The following is a 22016-nucleotide window of genomic DNA, read 5'->3' as shown; positions in this document are numbered from 1 at the left end:
AAAAAAAAAAGAAAAAAAAAGAAAATGAATAATCCAATTAATTCCTCTTATCCAAGAAAGAAAAAAGAAAAAAATAAAAAAATAAAAAGACAAAACAAAAAATGAAAGGAAAAAAAAAATAAAAAAAAAAAAAAAAATAAATAAAAGAAGACTTCGTCCATAGAATGTGTCTATTTTTCCAAGCGAATTTTTCTACAACAGCGCGCTCGCATTTCTCAAGGAGGAAGGTTTTCATCTGCGCGGGATCGTTGACCGTTACACACAAGAGATACCGATTAAAAGCGAGAGAGAACGAGAGAGACAAAGACGCACAGAAGGAAAGAAAGAAAGAGAGAAAGAGAGAAAGATAGATAGAGAGAGAGAGAGAGAGAGAGAGAGAGGGAGAGAGATAGAGAGAAAGAGAAAGAGAACGATAGAGAGAAAGGTAAAACGCGCGAACGGCAACGCAACGTAATGTAAATGTGGATGCGGTTGGCGCGTGCGCCTGCAGTAGGGCAGGGCAAGACGACAGCTGTTTCAGTCCTCAGGCAACATCGGTGCTGCACCTGCCTACTTACTTGCCTGCCTGCCTGCTTGCCTGCCTGCCTATTCACCCGCCCGCCCTCCCACCCTCCCACCCTCCTGCTTGTCCGCTCGACCGTTCCTTCTTTCCTTCTTTCCTTCCTTCCTTCCTTCCTTCCTTGAACTCTCTTTTTCTCTTTCTTTATCATTCTGTTTGTCTCTGTCTCTCTCTCTCTCTCTCTCTCTCTCTCTCTCTCTCTGTTTCTCTTTTTTTCTCTTTCTCTCTTTCTCTCATTCCGTCTTTCTGCTCGCTTGCCTGCTTGCCTGTCTGTTAAAAACCTTTATATATACCCACCTATTCCACCTACGGATTATCTCATCCACCTCTACGTTCCAAGTCTGTATCTTTCTCTCAACAGCAGCAGCAGCAGAAGCAGCAGCAACAGCAGTAGTAACAGCAGCAATAGAGAAGCATGCGAGTTCGCAGAATCCGTCTTTTCCTTAGATTTTTAATTATTTTCATTCGATAGATTTTGTACTGTGGGATTTCGTGGTACGAAATTTTCTTTCGATTAGATTATTTATTTATTATGTAAGTTATATATATATATATATATATATATATATATATATATATAGAGAGAGAGAGAGAGAGATAGTTTGATAAGATAATGCATATATATCATATATAGAAACATATATATATATATATATATGTCTATATATTTTTTTTTTTATATTGTTTGTTATTTTTATTATTCAGAATAAATTTATTTTATCCATCCTACGATCTTATTTGCAATTAATGAACCTAGTTGATTAGATTATTTATCTGTGTGATGTCGATATATATAAATATGCACACACATACACACATACACATATACAATCTTCATATGATCAGATAATAAATTATTTATCACAAAAATTGCGTTTAAATTATTCGTAATAAATTTAATTAATCTATCCTAAAATTCTATAACCGCTTTTAAAAAATGTACCCGATGAGACGATTTATGTACGTATACGTAACATACTTTATGCGATATACAAAGACATATTGCTGAATAATAATTCATTGTTTGCTCGATGTATCTTTTGATACTGTCAAAATATAATTTAATGTAAATATCTATAATGTATATGAAATATATATATATATATATATATATATATATATATATATATATATTATCAAACGATTTTATAAATTCAACACATTCGACGATAATCATCGACACAGAGTGACACGGCCGACAATATTTCCTGTTAAACGTAAAGAGAAAATGGTAGAAGTATAAGTTCATCCCTACCTCTTTCAAACTCCCACTCTCCCTCCTTCCTTCTTTTTACATAGATACATCCCTCAGCACCTACATATGTATGTATATTGAGTTACTCCATCCACTTTACGATCGATTCCGTTCGAGAAGGCGAACAACACCAACGGACACCGGTGCCGTGCGCCGTTCGTCTCGAGGCCATTTTTCTCGTGAAACGTGACAACCTGCTTAGAGAGGAGTCTTACCTCACCGATAGAAAGAGAGAGAGAGAGAGAGAGAGAGAGAGAGAGAGAGAGAGAGAGAGAGAGAGAGAGAGAGAGAGACGGACGGTCGGACTTACAGAGACAGACAGACAGATAGACAGACAGACAGACAGACAAACAGACAGATAGATAGACAGACAGAGGGACAGACAAACAGAAGAGAGATAGAGAAAAAGAGAAAGAGAAAGAGAGACGAGCCCGCATCGTTGACTACTAGTATAGTCGTTTGATGATAGCTACATACTTTACAGAGCTGATCAATGTATAATACGCGTCCAGAGTGTAGAAATTTTTACCGAAAATTTTTTCTCTTGATTGTGACGGACAGAGAGAGAGAGAGAGTAAGTGTAAGTGAGATAGAGAGAAAGAGAGAGAGAAAGAGAATCTTTTTTATTTCTCCGGTAAAAGAACGTAGAGTGTTTAGAAAGAGAGAGAAAGAGAGAGAGAGAGAGAGCGAGAGAGAGAAGCAACGAGACAGGAAAACGAGCTACCCGCATAAGCAAGCGCAGCACGCGTCATGACGTTTCGCAGCCAGTAAACAAGGAGCCCGAAACGCGAAATCTAACGGGATTTAAAGGTCTACTCTTTCTTTCCTTTTCCTCTTCCTATATTTGTTTCGAGTCTACATCGTTAACTCTTACAACTCTATTTGTTTGACGTCTTAATCGGGGATCGATTTCTTTTCGTCGTCACGTTTCCTTTTTATCTTCCATTTCTTTTTCTTTTTTTTTTTTTCTCGATATCTCACACGTCCTAACTTAAAGATCGGTGAGATAGAGCTATATAGGGTGGATAGATTTGGATTACTTTTTTCTTTTTTTTTTTGGGTTCGTGATACTTGTCAGAGATAAGTTATAGATCTCTAGATGATAAACAGAAATGAGATTGATCATTTTTAGAGAGAGAGAGAGAGAGAGAGAGAGACTCATTTGTTTTTCTTTTATTCGTAACACGTTCAAATGATCTCATTTAAATATATATTAAATATATATATATATATATACATAAATTTATTATACTCTATATAACAAATAAGTTAAAATATATTTAAATTAATAATCATAAAAGTGGCCAACGTATCACAAGGGATTCCCATAAAGTCATGTAATACTCTGTAAATGTTAATTACTATTATGATAATTAACCATTCATTCAAATAGTAATTAACACTTAAAGTTATAACGGGCTTTTATATGAAAACCCCGTATAATAATTCTCCATTATTATAATACAGATCGTTGTAATTCATCAGTTATAATACATAATACAACAGTTATAATTCATTATTGTAATACGGAATAAATTATGTAACGCAACTTCTTTTTCAAGATTTTCGGTATTGATTAATCCACTTTCATAACCCTTACCTTCCATTCCCCTCTCCAACGAGTATAATAGATAATATAAAATGATAGACACCATGATCTTAATGAACCTAGAAAATGTTAATACCTTCCTATCGTGTAAAACAATTCTACATTATTATAATACAAATCGATATAAAACGGTATAAACGATGCGATTCAACTTTTTTTTCGGGACTTTCGAAATTGATTTAATCCACTTCCTTAATCGCTCCGCGTCTCTTCCCTATTCCCTCTCATTCCACCCCGTCCACAATAATAGATAATAGAAAATAATAATAAGAGGTTTCATTTATAAAAAAATAATAAAAAGTAAAATAAAAAAGTAATGGAACAACGAAAAATTGAATAAGAGGAAAAATAATAATAATAAAATAATTAAAAAAAGAAGAAAATGTAATGAAATAAGAAGATAAAACAATAAGACATGTAATAAAAAGACAAAGTAAATGAATAGACAAAGTCGTCCGAACGAGTCAGATAAAGAAAAAAGATCTATCAAATTTAATTAATAATCGTTAACATGATTATCGTTATAATGATTATAACTTATAATTAATAATTCATTATTAATAACAAATTTAATCGTTAATAATTGAGTATAATTACAATTATAAAAAATTTAATTGACAACTATAATATAGAATCATCGTTATAACGAACACGAAGATCGAAATAAAGTGTTAAAAGTGTTAACGTTTGCGACAGGTAGGTGGTAGATGTTACACGCGTGATCATTTTGCAAATTCCATGATCTGGCATAACCTTGATATTTCTTGATGACACGTACTACTAGCAGAGCAACTAGTCTCTACGGTCTTTTTTTCTATGGCAGGTCGATGCTCGAACGTCGTGTGCCCTGCCCGCCAACTTAGAAGGCGAGCAACGCGCTGTCACGGCAGGCCTACTTCGTCGCGCTTAACGGAAGTCTCTTGACCAATCAATCGGTCGATTCTTGGTCAACGGGTCAGTGATTAAAAGGAGGAGAAACGTTAACGTGCGATCGACGACTAGTATGTCGTTCGAATCTTCGATTAATCTCACCTGTCGAAAGGTATTCAGAATTTTCGATCATTACGAATTATAAGTAGACAAACATCACACGTACGAACTTAAATAGAGACATACACACGTTCACACACATATATATATATATATATGTAATAAATATTACACGTAATGTATATGTTTATACGTATATTATTTATGTTTGGGTGAATTCTTTAATAACTCATTAATCCTTCTTAATAATGTTTCTTTATATTCATTTATTTACGTAGCTAATCCTATTTCTAATTCTACGAGTTGAACTGTTTCGATGTGATACTTATCAAAGAGATTTCTCGAGTATTGCTTTTCTATGGGAAATCTATGAGAAATTTGTTCATAATGACTACTCTCGATAGTGATTGTTCGATTAGGAAAAATTGTGAAGGGGGGGGTATACGATTAGTCGTAAATCATACGATAGGTTTAAAGATTGAAATGAACGAAGAGCTTCGAAGATCAATTTACCACTTCGAACGTCGAGATATTGGAATGATCATATGGAACGAATGATAAGATAATACAAAATGACAATCTAGTATGTCTACGATATAAAAATATTTCGCTAGACGAAAACACCCTCGAATAATTCATATTAGAAATTAAATAAATCGGATTAACAGATTCCATACGATATGTATCATAATATACATAATAATAATTAATATGATCTGTAATAATAATTTTCTGTAATAATAATATTCCCTCTATTGAAAATAGCAAGTAAATGAGCGAGTGACTGACTAGTCAGTGTGTAAAATACGGGATGACAATTATTATGCTTTACCATTTTAATTAAAGATGAAACGGGAAAAGAAGTGCAAAAAAAAAAAGAATTACAAACGAGTAAAACATTCTGAATCGAAAGAGAGAGAGAGAGAGAGAGAGAGAGAGAGAGAGAGAGAGAGAGAGAGACAATGACAAAGGGCGATATACGATATAATTAACTGTATACATATATCCTCTAATAATCACAGTCAATATCATTTATACTACGTAATCTAGAAAATAGTAGGTATATAATACAATAAAGAAAAAATAAAGAAATAATAACAATAATAATAATAATAATAATAAATTAAATTTATTATAAATTAGAAAATGTCGATTTCGTAGAAAAGATGGATCGATTGAATAAGAGAACTATAAAAAAAAAAAAAAATAAAAATAATTCGTCTCGGTGTATAGTTTTCGAGCGAATAAGAAAGAAGGGGTGAGTTCGGGGTGCGAGATAAGGGTTGACGGGGGAAGAAGGGGATTGCGAGGGCCGTGCAGTCGAAGGTGCATGACTGAAGTCAAGGGTAGATCCGGCACCCTCGTTAACAATGAACTAATAAAACTAAACGCTCGTAGAACTGACTAGTAATATTTTTTTTTCTCCACACCCGCCGTGTATCCCACCCAACGCGGGATTAATTATCTAATGTGGCGGCAACATCTGTCACTTCTTCATCATCATCGCGACCGCGCCTTTATGCCATGCTGTATCATACTCTCCGACGTTCGTTCTCTCTGTCCCTTGGTGACTTTAAAACTTCAATCTCAAAGGTGAACGACCCTTATATATAGGTATATATGTGTACATATATATTTAGATATAGAATTATGTATTATATATATATATATATATATATATATATATATATATAGAGCGTGTGTGTTTGTATGTTTCTAATAATCTTTATTTAAACTTTGTTAGATTATTAATATAAATGAATAAATAGAAGAAAGATAATATGAACTAACTATATGTTAAGTGTTATTATAGAAATTGATTATTACTAATTATTATAGTATAAAAATATATAGGTATGATATGAGTGTATCAAACATAATATAAGTTATATTTAAAATATATGGATAACTATTCATAGGAAAAGTACTAACTTTGGTGACTTTAAAACTTCAATTTCAAAGGTGAATGACCCTTATATATACGCGTGTGTGTATATTCATAATATATTTTATTTAGATTTTATTAGATTATCAATTTGAATGACTAAAAAGAGGAATGGTAATATAAAGAAATGGTAGTACTATTATTTATCTATACCATACGTTGAATATTATTATAGTATTACTTAACTATTCCTAATTACCAATACTATTATTACTGTAATGCAATACTACCGTATAAAAAAAAAATATATATATATATATATATATATACATACAGTACAATTATAAATATATTATACCAAATATAGTCTAAATACACGTATAACTTTACATAAAAATAGTATTAGAAAAAAAATGAAGAAAAAAAAAAAAGAAAATACATGCTTTGGGACTTTAAAGTGTTACATACGTACACGACGTTACAGAGACTTAACGAGCCAGAAATAACGAGGCAAGACAGATAATCATTAACCAAAAAGAGAGAAAGAGAGAGAGAGAGAGAGAGAGAGAAAGAGAGAGAGAATGAGAGAAAGAGGGCAAATTCATTGGTCAAACCATAATAGTAACATCAGCAAGAGGTGACGATAAGAGGTATTAGAATGAAAGTTTTAGTGGAACGTACCGATAAAAATCTACTACGCGATTCTCTTCACCCTCTTTACCTCTTTACCCACCCCACCCTCTCACCCTCCCCCACCCTCCTCCTCCACCTCTTATTCCTCACGGTTGAACGTGACCTACACGTCGCTTGCACGACTTAAAGATCCCAGTTAAGCGTAGCCCTCGTGTGCCACGCTCGATATTATTACTTGAATCGATTGCAACGAAGTATTATCGCGTGGTATATATTATATGGCATCGTCATCTCGCATTATATACTGTACGGGCGAGTACCACCGATATTATGTTGTTTAGGACTAACTGTAACGCTTATTTCATTTTACAATCGACTAAGCGCGTCTTTCCATAAGACCGATATTCTTTCTCTTTTTCTCTTTTTCTTTTCTGTTCGTATCTCTCTTTTCTCTCTCTCTCTCTCTCTCTCTCTCTCTCTCTCTCTCTCTCTCTCTCTCTCTCTCTCTCTGTCTCTCATCCTCTTTCTCTTTTTCCTCCAAAGCCGATTGACCGACGCGTTAAGTAAAGCGATAAGTGGTACGACTTGCTTTCTAATAGGCCTGCCAAGAATCTTTATATCTGTTATAATATTTTTTTTATAATATTATATTATTATTCTTTTTTTAAAGCAAAAATTAAATATTGATATATATGTATGCGTGTGTGTGTGTGTGTGTGTATCACATATAATAAATTACAAATAATCATTTCTAATCATCAAATTATACACTAATCTCATTATACTAATCCAATCTTTTTATTTCATACACCGATCATAGTACTGATTTAATCATTACCCCACTACATCTAATCGAAGAATTTAAATGACAATAATGATTTAAAGATCGAACGATCAATAAAGAAAGAAAGAAAAGAAAAAGAATAATACCATCGATACCAAATATTATCACACATCGTTAATTATGTAAAACATGCTATAGAAAACAAAAAAAAAAAAAAAAGAAAAAGAAAGAAAAAATAAAGAGAAAAGAAGAAATAATATTATCGAAATACAATCTAAAATAACTCTTTCTATAAATAAATTTTGATTAAATATTGTTATCCCTCACAGGATTTCTCTATCAAAGTGAAGTATATCAGAGGAATTAAAAAAAAAAAAAGAACAAAAAAGAAAGAAAGAAAAGAAAAAAAAATCGAAGGCCATCCACCTACATGCGTCGACGTGCCTTTTAAAATAAACGAACTCTCATATATACATATACGTTATATATATATATATATATATATATATATATATATATATATTCTCTTTCTTTCACACTACTGACGAGTAGTTTGGTAAGTCTCTTTGTCTCTCTCTCTCTCTCTCTCTCTCTCTCTCTCTCTCTCTCTCTCTCTCTCTCTCTCTCTCTTTCTTTCGTAAATGCCGAAAGTTCCTTAGCCAGTTTTTCGCTCTCTACTTTTCTCTCTCTCTATCTTTCTCTCTGTGTCTCTATCTCTCTATCCTTCTTTTACATTCTCTTCGTCTTCTTGAAGAAGGTTCCTTTGGTAGCGTGGTGCCACGCACCCTGACATTATCTCCCGGTTTATTATATAGGTACCTGGTGGCACGCGCCATGCGCTCTGGCCTCGGTAACAGCTGCTCTCCTCTTGCCGAAGAAGACCGGAGGTGGATGAATAAAGTGAGAGGCACACCTTGCTGCAGACGCGTGCCGGCAGCTTTTCAAGATGTGAATATCGAGATCCTCCGTCTGTCTGGGCCGTTGCTCCCATACTCTCTTCCTATCCTATCTTCTTTAAGAAATCGAATATCTAAGGATTAAAACCGGTGGACATTAATAATGAGAGAGAGAGAGAGAGAGAGAGAGAGAGAGAGAGAGAGAGAAAGAGAGAGAGAGATATCTTTTTCAATATATTTATAGATACTAAGTTTTCGAGATCAAGATCGAGATGAAGATCGAGATGAATTGTACGTAAACACACATACATGTACGCATATACATTTTTACTGTTTTTCTCTCTTTCTCTCTCTTTCTCTCTTTCTCCCTTTCTCTTTCTCTTTTTTCTTCTTCTTTGAAAAGATCATAATCATCGTTACTACTCACTAACGATTTCTCTTCATCGATACCTCATAAAATTAACATCAAAATTATTTCAAGAACTTTTCCTTGTTACGCGAGCCACGAGCACCATGAAACAGGTGGATATTAATGAAATGGATCGGTATTTATTGGATCAATCTTTCCAAACCTTTTTAATAAGTATTTCAAATAAATGATCTATATTTATAATCAAATATCAATACGTAATATATTATTAATACAGAATGTATTATTATTTTCAATGAAATTATTTGTAAATATCATGATTTCATACTTTTTTGTTTATTTATTCATTATATCCTTTATAATGATTATTTATATTACATACTAATATTTTACTATAAATACTAATTAAAATATTTATACACAGTAACCATTTAAAATACTTATTACCATTAATTTATAAAAATACTGACTAAATAAATAGAAATCTAACAAATATGCTATATCTTTTTCAATATATTTATACGTACTAAGATCGAGATGGATCGTAGATAAACTCTCTCTTTCTATCTCTCTCTTTCTTTTTAAAAGATGACAATCATTAGTAATCTCTTGATAGAAATTTAATATCACAATCATTTCTACGTCATTTCCTTGTTACATGTGAGTCTATTCGACATCACATACTTTCTCTTTTTCATAAAAATAATACTCCTTTCTCATCAATTTCTAACAAGTTTTAACATCAAAATTATTTATCGTTGCTTACATGTGTCTATTCGATATCGGACTCTATCTCCTTTTCTTTTTTCTTTTCTTTTTTTTAAAGATATCTAGGAACGATATTCTTCACATTGATCTTTTCGCAAACATAGTGACAAAAATGAAAAATTTTGTCCTCTTTTAAACGACTCCTGTTTTTCTTATTTCTTTCTGTCGGACAACGACAAAAGAATCAACCAACGAATATCGTTAACAAATTTCGATAAGTTAAAGGACGAGACGAGCTAAAAAAAAAAACAAAAGAAAAAAAAAGAAAGAAACGATATTCGATTATACGTCGAGAACTTTTGACGACGACTTTCGATTATCTACAGCATCACTTCTCGATCTTACAATCTTCACAAGCAGCAACATACGAGATACGTATTTACCTGTATATATATGTATGTATATATGCATATCTCTCTTTCTTTTTATCTGTCTATCTTTCTCTCTTCCTCGAGATGTATGCGAGGAACGTACATCTGCAACTTACCACACTACTCTCCGAACTCGTGAGCATCTTGCAGATGCGGAATTCGTGTGTTTGAGAGTGTGTAAGAGTTAGAGAACGTTCTTGTTCGCCTGCGAGGTGTATTCATCTTTGGAGCATGTAGAGAGTAGTGGCACCTGCTACTCGGAGTTAACAACCAACAAAGACTATCCGTGAGTCTTCAAAAAAAAATTTTTTTTTTATATATACTTATACATACATACGTACATACATACATACATATATATATATATATATATATATATATATAGAAAAAAATTTGGTATAAAATGATGTTAAGATTTTGGAAAAAATGACGTTACCAAATTTCTTTTTTCTTTTCCTTGTTTTTTATTCTTATTTTCTAATCCAACGAAGAACAATTTTATATATAATCATGTTTCGATCGAAATAGATAAGAAAAAAAAGGAAAAAGAAAAATTTGCGAAGAATTCTTTTTTGCGACGCTTGATCCGATTGAGTCGGATTTTTATGTTGGCGCGAAAAGATGAGAAACGATAAAAATACGGAGGATAAATGCACCGATATTATGTACAATGAATCGACTTATTCGACGTAGGTACTCCTCGACGTTGGATGTTACTGACAATAACTGACTGATCGAAGGCAGCTGGACCTTCTTCGAGTCATCTGCCTCTGTAGCTCGCGATGCGATAACTATCCCCCTTCTCGTTTCGAGCAACATTAATGGATATTTATTATCAGCATCAAAGGTGGGTACTGAAAAAGACAGCTGACTCAGAAAATACCGTGGCTGATCACCGACGAATGATGCTTTCGAAAATCGTCAAACGAGAGAGATAGATACCTTAACTAGCTGTTAGACAAACTCGATTCCTTTTCGAATCATCACCTACCCTCTCCTCTCTTTTGCTCGCTCAATAGTAAATAGCAAAAAAGAAAACTACATACGAAAATAAAATAATATTTTTTTCTTCTTATGTATCTATATATCTAGCAAATATTATCCTAAATTTCAATATGTATGTTTTAAGATCGATCAGTAAACAACACGCGTAAATTAATTTTTATCGATTATCGCGTTCGAGAGATACAACGTGCGAACGATCTTTTAATATTATCATATATTTTTCTAATCGGAAATCTATATATCTATACGTCGTTATATGTATGAGCCGATGATTACGAAAGCTATTTGGGATATTGAAAGACATATCTACATATATGTACACCTTTGTCACGCGCTATTCTTAAGAAATATTTTTTAAATTATGAAGAAGAATTTTTTTCTTCTTTATCGTGTTTTTTGTCGAAGAATAAATATAATTATAATAGTTACTGTTTATTGTTCGTCATTGTAGACAAAATGACGTTTAAATAATCAAAGTCGAAACGTTATAATATTATCTCGATATGGACAAAATTTGATGAAACTTTCGCAACTGTTTTATTCAATCGTCCGACATTTTTATTAAATAACGATAAATACGTACGATTATTTTGATCGATTATAAATAATTAAACGTCGGATTAATTTGCATCTGGGATTTAATCATCTTTTATTACTACACCGATATTTTATTATCAATATCGACGTTTTAAAAATATTTATCGAATAAATTTCATAATCACCGATTGATATATTATCGACGTATTCATTATCTAAATAGAGCTATGACAATGTATACGATAATGTTAATATAATTACTAAAATGAAAACAATTTAAACATTGCTTACGAAAGACTAAACGAAATGATGTAGCGTAAATATTTGACCTCTCCACACACTGCGAAAGATCATCCTCCCTCGCAATCCTATCCTATTCTATCCTACCCTATTTTATTCTATATCTATTGTATGTGTTACGTGTATCGTTGTAAAGGTAACCCGACTATTGAAAAGAGCAGTGTGGGAAGAGTATACAAGCAGAGGGTGAGAAACGAGATGACGGTATTATGTCACCCGGAAAGGCGGGAGATGTTCTCTCCTAATAATGGTCTCTCCCATGATCAGATAGGAAATTGCATAGGGATGTTTAACGATGGGGTGGCAGACCAAAGTTAAATGCCACACTCCTAAATGTCAGGACAGCATCCCTCTAATAGACTGGTACCCACTTACTACTGGCGCCAAAGTGGATTATACAAGTAAGTAAATGTCTATGTGTACATAAATAATATGTATGTCTGTATGTATTTATGCAAATTCTTTTTACGTTATTCATTTATTTTTATTTAATTTAACACCGGAATCAATCATTTTCTTCATAGCTTCGATAAATTGTTATACAAATAGAACAGAAATTTTGGTGTCACCGTAGAAAAATATAATAATGTATATTTAATTAAATAGAAAGTCAATGACATAATACAAATGATTTTTATATTTAATCTATATAATATAACGTAATATCGTACACAATCTATTTAATTAAATATTAAATCCAATAAGATCAATGAACTTTCTAAAACCTTTATCAAAATTATAAAATTTATCAAAATTAACAGAACATAAATCTAATAAAGCGTTTGAACTTTGTTCAGATTCTAACATTAAAAATCATATAATATATACTGTTTATATAATACTTTTATCTTACATTAACGGATTTGAAAGAATTCAGTTTACTCATTAAATCGTTCGAACGATATACATACATATATATGTATCTATCTATCTGTATATGTATGTACGTATGTATGTATATAGACAAGTACGTTGACGTATTGAAAAGGAGAGGTCGTAGCTACCAACGTGAAAACGTGTCCACCAAGAGTGGTCGATAACGGGCAGAGAGAGAAAGAGACAGAGAAACAGAGAGATAGAAAGAGAGACTGAAAGAGAGACAGAAGGAGAGAGAGAGAGAGAGAGAGAGAGAAAGAGAGAGCTCAGAGACAGTAGGATGTTCATTGGACACCGTATATCCTGTTATTCGCTCCGCTACAGAATAACGAGCTCATCGCTAAAATCATAACAACGAATGAATTGTGATTCCATTGGGTTAACATCTCGTTTCAACTACGCATCCGGTTACAGCCACATCGAAAGGTAACCAATCGTTGTTCTTCGTACGGCATACTTAACGAACGAACGAACGAAGATCTTTGAGTCTCTAATTCGATATAAAGATAGACAATCTTATCTCGTGAAAATGAATTCTTTTATATCAATCGTGTCTTCGGTTACGTTCTTTTTAAACCACGGCAACAAGAGACACGCGAGTTACGTAGCACACGATTAAGAAGGGAACACGTTCGATTCTATGTAAGTACATACATATATATGTATGTATTTACATATTTACCAACGTAACTAAATATACACATATGTCTATATATACGTGTATAGTATTGTGTGTATTTATATATATATATATATTTTTTTTTTTAATTTGAAATCTTATTCCTACTTCGTTAATAATAATCGACAATCGTACGAATTATAATGATCTATAAAGATCTGATTATCGACGTTAATCGATATTTCTTTTTAATAATTCATTAATTAATTAATCGTCTTACTCTTCGGGAATATTTTATTTCATAAACGATACGTGATCGTATACGTTAACGTATATTATTAATAGTGGAGAATTGTAGCGATCATTACGACTCACGTTTGAGATCGAAAGTTTTAATCAATCGACACAATCGTGACAAATCGTCTCTCCTTGTTTGTCTCAAATACTCAGTCGTTGTTCTCCTCGATCGTCGTCGTCGTCGTCGTCGTCGTCATCGTCGTCGTCGTCGTCGTCGTCGTCGTCGTCGTCGTTGTCGTCGTCGTTGTCGTCGTTGTCCTCGTGTATTCGTTGTATTCGTGGTAGTCAAGAGATCGAAATCATAATGCGAGCTTGTGACCGTAGGTATGCAGAGCTTGTGGAGGCTAAAGTATTACCGATGACTCAGCCAACGACGTGGAATGTCGCTAATGAGTCGCGCCAGTCATGAGGCGAAACACGAAGGTCTGCGTCCATTTAACCAAATGCTTTTCCAATTTCACGCGAAAAGCTAACTTCGTATTTGCGATCTAACCAGAAAATTACGAAGTTTATTACAAGTTACTAAAAAATAAAGAAAATCTAATTCAATGTAACTCATTGTGAATATATATATATATGTATGTATGTATGTATGTATGTATGTATGTATGTATGTATGTATGTTTATGTATATGTATGTATATATACTGGCCAATGACCGCACAAAAGACTGGATAGACGTAACTCAAATTTTAATCAAAATATTTTAATATATATATCCGATATACATTACGGCTAATTTCTTATGATTTTAAATAGTACAAAAGAATTTCAAACTATTTTTATCTGCGATTTTAAAGATATACGTTAAAAGTAGTCTAATAGAGAATAAAGCGGTCTAATTTGATCTTATATTATTACGTCTTCAAGATGGCGAATAAAATAGTCCGACTCGAGTTATACAGTTTTTTTACTCAAACGTATGATATAATGGCGAGAAAAAACAATCTAAATTGAATTATACTATTTTGTCCATTTTACGATATAAAATTCGGGTATAGTACAAGTATGTACACATACTGTTTAAATCGTTAAACATTTTGCGAGTTATGCTATTGTGGTTATGTTAATATAATCGCAAAGTTTTAGTTGTTGAATGTTCATGATATGTCAAATAAATGAATATAAGCCAAACTGAAAAATTTTCTTCACAATAATACAAATTGTTATTTTCGAAAAGAAAAAAAAAATACATATATATCAAAAGTCGTGAAATTGGAATTTTTTTTTTTTTATATAATAAAAAAGAAGTAATAAAAAATGAAATAAAAAAAATAAAAGAAAAAAGAGAAAAAAGATAAAACCTGTTCGTGTAAGAGGAGTACCTTGAATTCACGCGAGTACGTCTATCGTGGGAAACTAGCGTAGTATCTTTCAAGAGCGCGCGTACGTTCTCGTAGTATTAGTGTTTATATACAGATGGTAGAACAATGCATAGGACTGTCGGTGCTCGTTCCGCATTGCTGCCTCTAAGATCATCAGCAGCTGTGGCTACTATACTCTATGTCTATGACTTCTTTTGCACTAACGTAACGTGTCCATGTCCTCTACCTATATTTCTTAGATATTCAAGCGAGTATTTGTACGATTGGACGATAAAAAAAAAAAAGAAAAAGAAAAAAAGAAGGAAAATAAAAAAGAAAAATGAGAAATAGAAAAAAAAGTCAAGGGAAAAAAAATTAAGAAGGATATCAATTGCATCAACCTAAGAGGAATTACATCTACGTAAATAGATACGTACGTACGTACGTACGTATATAAATAAATCTACGGTACATCGCCAAAGATGGACGAAATAGCAAAAGGATTGACAAAAGACCGAGCACGTTTTCTTCCAACTTGTTACGTAACTATCATCAATCTGTTTCCCTCTTAAGAGTTGTAACCTCGATTCCAACGAACGTGTCTCTCCATAGGGAACAATGGTTTCGTTACGACATTACACAAAACGGGGCGGGGTAAGGGTGGGGGTTGGGAAGTAGATGTTGGGAGGTTGGATCAGAACGTCGACAGCATCAGTAATAACATCACGAAAGATTCTATTTGTCTTTGTCCTTTCTTGTCTATTAATTTTTCACAGAAAAACTCTATATCAACGTTAACACGATTTCCACGAAAAGTCTCATAGAGTTTTACGGAAGAGAAAGATAGCTAGAGAGATGGACGGACGGACAGAAAGAGTGAGAGGGAAAGAGGGAGAAAGAAAGATAGAGATAGATAGATAGATAGATAGAAAGATAGATAGATAGATAGATAGATAGATAGAGAGAGAGAGAGAGAGAGAGAGAGAGAGAGAGAGAGAGAGAGGTATTATACAAAGAGGAAAAGAGGAGAGCAAAGCAGAACGAGGCGACGAGCGAGGTCTCTGAGTATTGATCGCACGAGCCGCTGCTGCCTGCCTTGATTTTACTCCGCTCGGAGGAGGACCAATACTGGATGCTATGGTAGTGGTACACGTAACCCATCATATATATATATATATATGTGTGTATATATGTGTGTATATATGTACGTATCTATCTATGTATTTCATACATGTAAACGTGAACTATAGGTAGTAGATACGTACACAGGTCTGATATACAAGGAATAAGGGATCCAAGTTGTGGGCTCGTTCCCAAACGGAGGATACACGATGTAGGTACTTTTCGTAGCTAAGCAACCTGGATTAGTTCCAGCTGTAACCACACCCTCGATTGACCAATTTATTATTCATCTAACAGAACGTTCTACACCTCTACCTATTGCGCGTTACTATACGCTCTTACCAGTAGCAAGAAGAAAAATATAATGGAAAAAGTTATCGTCGATGAACCCAATGATTTGAGATGTTTTTCCCAGAAAGTGACCTACATCATATACGGATAATCTTGTTATTAATAGAGATGTATTAGAGACATATTTTCTAATCTATCTAAAGATCTAATAAAAGGGTTGCTGTTGTTGTTGTTATTATTATTATTATTATTATTATTATTATTATTATTATTATTATTATTATTATTATTATTACTACTACTATTATTATTATCGTCATTATTATTATCATTCTTTTCTTTTTTTCAATCGTCATTCGAAATTATCATTCGTGATAATTCTAAGATCCAATCGGCGAATTAATAAACACGCCAAGATGAATAGGTAAGTTCTAAAAGGAATTGATCTTTCGATCCTAAGAGAGGAAGTAGAAAGGCGAGAAGTCGCGAGGAAGCCTTAATGATCGAACGCTTCTTCCCCGAACACGGGGAATCTGATTCACGGGGCGGCGGTGGCAGAGGGTCGGCCGTACGGGGGTAGCGGGGCTTGGTCTGTAGGCTAAAGTCAGATCTCCAAGGTTTCATAGGTGTGTTGGCTACAAACGGTTGCCAAGTAACGGCTAGGGAGGCAACCGGTCAATACCTCGCTTCTGCTGCTGGCTTACCTCCGCATGAGCTAAAACGTCACCGGTGGAGAGTTGCTCTCCACCTGTCCCTCCCTTCCTTTATACTTCAAACCTCCCCCTCCCTCCCCTTCTCTCTCTCTCTCTCTCTCTCTCTCTCTCTCTCTATCTTTCTCTCTCACACATTCTCTTTCTCTTCCCTCTCTCTCTCTCTCTCCCTCTCTTTTTCTGTCTATCTAATCTTTCCTCTCTCACCCTCTCCCTACATGGCTTTCAACGACACCACCAGCAGCAGCAGCCCACCCGACATCAACCATCCTCTTTTTTTCCTATCATCGACCTATCGAAGTCCAACGCAAGACCCGTTCACTCGGCAGCGTTCCTAACACGTCCCTGATTCTATCTACGATGAGAACGTGTATCGTTCGTCTAATATATCCTAACTCATCTTCTTTATGTATGTATATCGAGCGCATATTATTAGATTCGATTGTTACTCTAAAATATCTAAATACGTATTCTGTCCTTTCTTCTGAAGCATAACGTATGTACACGCGTATGTAATATCATATTGATTATGAGAAATTTTGTTCGGGAGATGGCAAATGTGGAAGCTTATCTTCTTTGATCGGCGACCCACTTAATAGAGAGAGAGGAGAGAGAGAGAGAGAGAGAGAGAGAGAGAGAGAGAGAGAAGGAAAAATGAAAAAGAAATAATCCACAAAAGCAAAAAAATGCAAATGATTTTGTTACCAATTCGAAATCCTTGTGAATTTCTGGAATGATGTAACATCTATCGATAATAAATCTAAAAACACTATTCTCTCTCTCTCTCTCTCTCTCTCTCTCTCTCTCTCTCTCTCTCTCTCTCTCTCTCTCTCTCTCTGTCTCTTCTAAAATAATAAATCTACGCGCAAACAAAGAGAGAACGAAACGAAACGAAACGAAACGAAACGGAATAAATTGAATAAAGAAAAAGTTCGAACATAAAACAAAAGGAAAAAAAAATAAAACAAGAAAGAAAGGTTACACGTACGTACACCCTCGCATGGGAAATAGGGAGTAGTAAAGAGAAAGGAAAAAAAAAAAAAAGAAAAAAAGAAAAAAAAAGGAAAGCCCTCTGAAATTTATCTTACTCGTCGCCGGGAATAGTACACACCCAATTCACCCGTCCATCTTCCTACTTCTGTGCTCCTCCTACGTAGGTATACGTCCCCACACGTAATACGTACGTATTACACATATGTATACGTAACCATCAACGTCCTTGTGTTGGTGTTTTCCTATCGGTGGCGACAGTCCAGCCACCGAGCTCGTTTCCCGGAACCGCAGTCACGGGACACCCCGTGCAGAGGGGAAGCCCCTGGGACAAGCAAAAGGGGTTGCTCTTCTCTTTTTCTCTCTTTCTCTCTCTACCGCTCTCTATATATCTAACTGTCTCTCTCTCTCTCTCTCTCTCTCTCTCTCTCTCTCTTTCTCTCTCTCGTTGTTCGTCGCTCCTCCCACCACCAGCACCATCCCTTCTATCTTTCTCCAGCACTCCCTCCTCTCTCTCTCACTCTCTCTTTCTCTTTCTCTCTCTCTCTTTTTCTCTCTTTCTCTCTCTCTCTTTTTCTCTCTCTCTCTCTCTCTCTCTCTACTCTTGCTTTCACAGCACCACCCACGCTCACACTGCCACGCGAGAGTACCGCCGTCTATCCGGAGCCATCCTCCCCCTCCGCCTCTCCCCACCTCTCAACGACCCATACCCACGCCCGCCTGCCCCTTGCCCCTTACTCCCTCCACCCGTTACCCCCACCTCACCCTCATGTCTTTCGTTAGGGAGACGAACGCTAACGTGCACGCTTACACCGCTGTCTACGGCAGCTACCGCGGTTTTCTTTCCTTCTCTCTTTCTCTTTTTCTTTTTCTTTTTCTTTCTCTTTCTTTCTTTCTTTCTTTCTTTCTCTCTTACTTTTTGACTCACGATGACTCTGCAGACTCGCCGCCTCTCTCTCTTCCTCTCCCTCACTCCCTCTCTCTCTCTCTCTCTCTCTCTCCCTCTCTTTCTCTTTTACTCTCTTGACGGCACAGGAAACACCGACGTTAAAACGCCAAAGCTATTATCGGCCGACCCGACCCCTACGCTTATTTTACGAAAGAAAACGGGAGTCCTTCGACGTTGGCGAATCTCTTTCTCGAAATTCGATCGTTCCTTTCGAGGTTCCAGTTCGATCCTCTTCTTTTTCCTTTCTTTTTTCCCTTCTTCTTCTTCTCTCATTCTTTCTTTTTTTTTCTTCCTTTCAAATCACTTGAAAAAATATTCTATCTGACAACTTTGTTTATAATTGATTAAGGAAAACGAACACCTTCGCATTTTCGCACGAATACGTACGTATATGCGATACGTCTTTTCATCTTCATTCATCGATTCTACTAGATAACGCGTTGCATGTATATGCATAATACGTATGTTTAAGCTTTCATCTCGTTCGTCGATGATATTCATCTTTTAAAACAACAATGTCCATTGGAAGAAACTGAATTACCGATGAGAAAATTCAGTAAGTAATTCTGGTAAGACTGCGTGCTAATTCGAGAGAGTTTTCTCTTTAAAAGGAAAACGTATCTCACGCGAATCCCTCGTCAACGCTCGCAGGTTATCCACCACCACCATCATCACCCTCACCATCACCGCTACCACCACCATCAACATCACCATTGCCACCATATGAAGAAGAAGAAGAAGAAGAAGAAGAAGAAGAAGAAGCCAGGTTGCTGTTCTCTCGTTCCAGTATACTCTACTTGTACTACATCCTTCGTTCCTCACCTGCGTTCACCTGTCTTCCGTTCGCTCTCTTCGCCAATCGGCTTTTCTTTATTCGCGACTACGCTCATAACTCCTGGTCCATTTTTGATAATTCGATAACATTTTTGTTCTTTTTTTTTATTTATTTATTTATTTATTTTCACCTTTTTGTCTCTTTTTTTTTTCTTTTGCATTTTTAATTATTTTTTTACTTTTTTATTTGTCTTCTTTTTTCCTTTTTACGATCAACCGATCAATCGATTTCATTTCATGCCTACTTAAAAAATATCGATTTGTTGGAATAATTCAATACCATATCGCTGAACCTACGAAAAAATTTAGCAACGTCAGACATTGTTCTTGAGCGTCCAAGAGAAGAAGTCGATTTCTTTTCTTTCTCATTTACGACAACGATACATCACCTGTCTCGTGCAACTCCAATATATATTTTACCCTTTCCATCTTTCTCTTTTTTTCCTTCTTCTTCTTCTTCTTTGTGTATGGAACACACACCTATTAATCACGTGTGCTAACGCACGCACATATTTTCTGTCATCTTCGAATTCTCGCTTAGCTTCGCGAAATGACTCTATTTTCGAAATTTCCGAATCGAATTTATCTGCTTTATACAAATTAATAAAAATATCATTCATACGCGATCAAGTTTCATTATATTATATTATCGTTACGTATTCGTCGTTAAAAAAGAATTTGTTAATTAAAAATTTGTAAGTTCGTAAAGAATTAAAAAAAAAGAAAAATCATTGATATAAGAAAAAAAGAAAGGAAAGAAAAGAAAAGAAAAAGGAACGACAAAAGTCCTTTGTATTGCGATTAAATATTACAGAAAATAATTATATTGTTTCTCATATACATCTTATGTACATCTTATGTACTTTTTATACATATATATATCTTCTTATACATGTATATATTTTTGCATATATATATATATATATATATATATATATATATATTTAAATATAAATTATTAATATCAGATAATTTGTATAATAGTAAGAATTAAAAATAATTAGAAAAAGCGTTGGAAAAAAAAAAGAAAAAGGTAAAAGATCATGTGAAAGAAAGGCCGAACAATTACTTAAATAATTTTTCTTTCTTTTTTAACAACGATAAACGAGTCGACGGGGAAACAGAGAAGGGAAGAGAAAAATGGATGCTGCTGATCCACCGACGATATTCTCTCATTGTCAGTGATTCATACGAGAGCCCGACGACCTACATTTACGTCAGCAAAGAGTTTACACATGGAGCGACTAATTATCATCGTAGAAGGAGAAAGGAATATTCTTGACTATGCATATGTAAGAGTGCTCGCGCTCGGTGAAACATGCTCAGTGAAAATGCTAAGAGAAGAGAAAATTATTCTTCCTCGTTTGGATTCGCCGTTTCCCCGCAACAAGAAATATTCTACATCGAATGACGCCAGTTGGAACATTAATATGCTATTGGCATAGTACCTACAGCACATCGTCTCTAGCAATGGTTTATTACTAGCACAACAAATGAAATATAATCGTGCTTGTTAATTCCCTCGTGGCAAACTCCAGTCACGTAATTTTATTAACTCGGTTTGCAAAACGTTTATCGAATTTGTTTACATGATATTATGAACATAAATATGCGATATAAGGTATAGTTATTATACGAAGTTTACGAATTAAACGAAGAATCATCCATGGGTTGGAAATTTGAACACAGAGAACCGTCGACGATTAATTTGAGTCAAAAAATAAAAAGAAAACAAAAAATAAAAAGAATGAAAAAAGAGAAAAAAAGCATGAGAAGAAACGATTAATCAAATTTATCCGATTAAATAAAAATCATGACTTGAAGAAACTAACCAAATGATATCGAATCGATAAACATTTCTATAAAATCGCTTGGAACGTATCAATTAAAATCAAACCGGTCAATTTAACTGATTGATAAGTCTCGTATTAATACAGATAGCAATAGAAAGTTTTAAACTTAATCCTAAATTATTGATTTCCTTGTTGATTTCGAAAAGGCTGATTTACCTTCGAGAAAGTCGTTTAGAAACTTCAATCGAAGAGACGAGACAACGTCTCGA

Source organism: Vespula pensylvanica, chromosome 1 (assembly GCF_014466175.1).
Source record: "Vespula pensylvanica isolate Volc-1 chromosome 1, ASM1446617v1, whole genome shotgun sequence".
In the NCBI taxonomy this organism is placed as follows: Eukaryota; Metazoa; Arthropoda; class Insecta; order Hymenoptera; family Vespidae; genus Vespula; species Vespula pensylvanica.
This window is presented reverse-complemented; position numbering follows the sequence as displayed.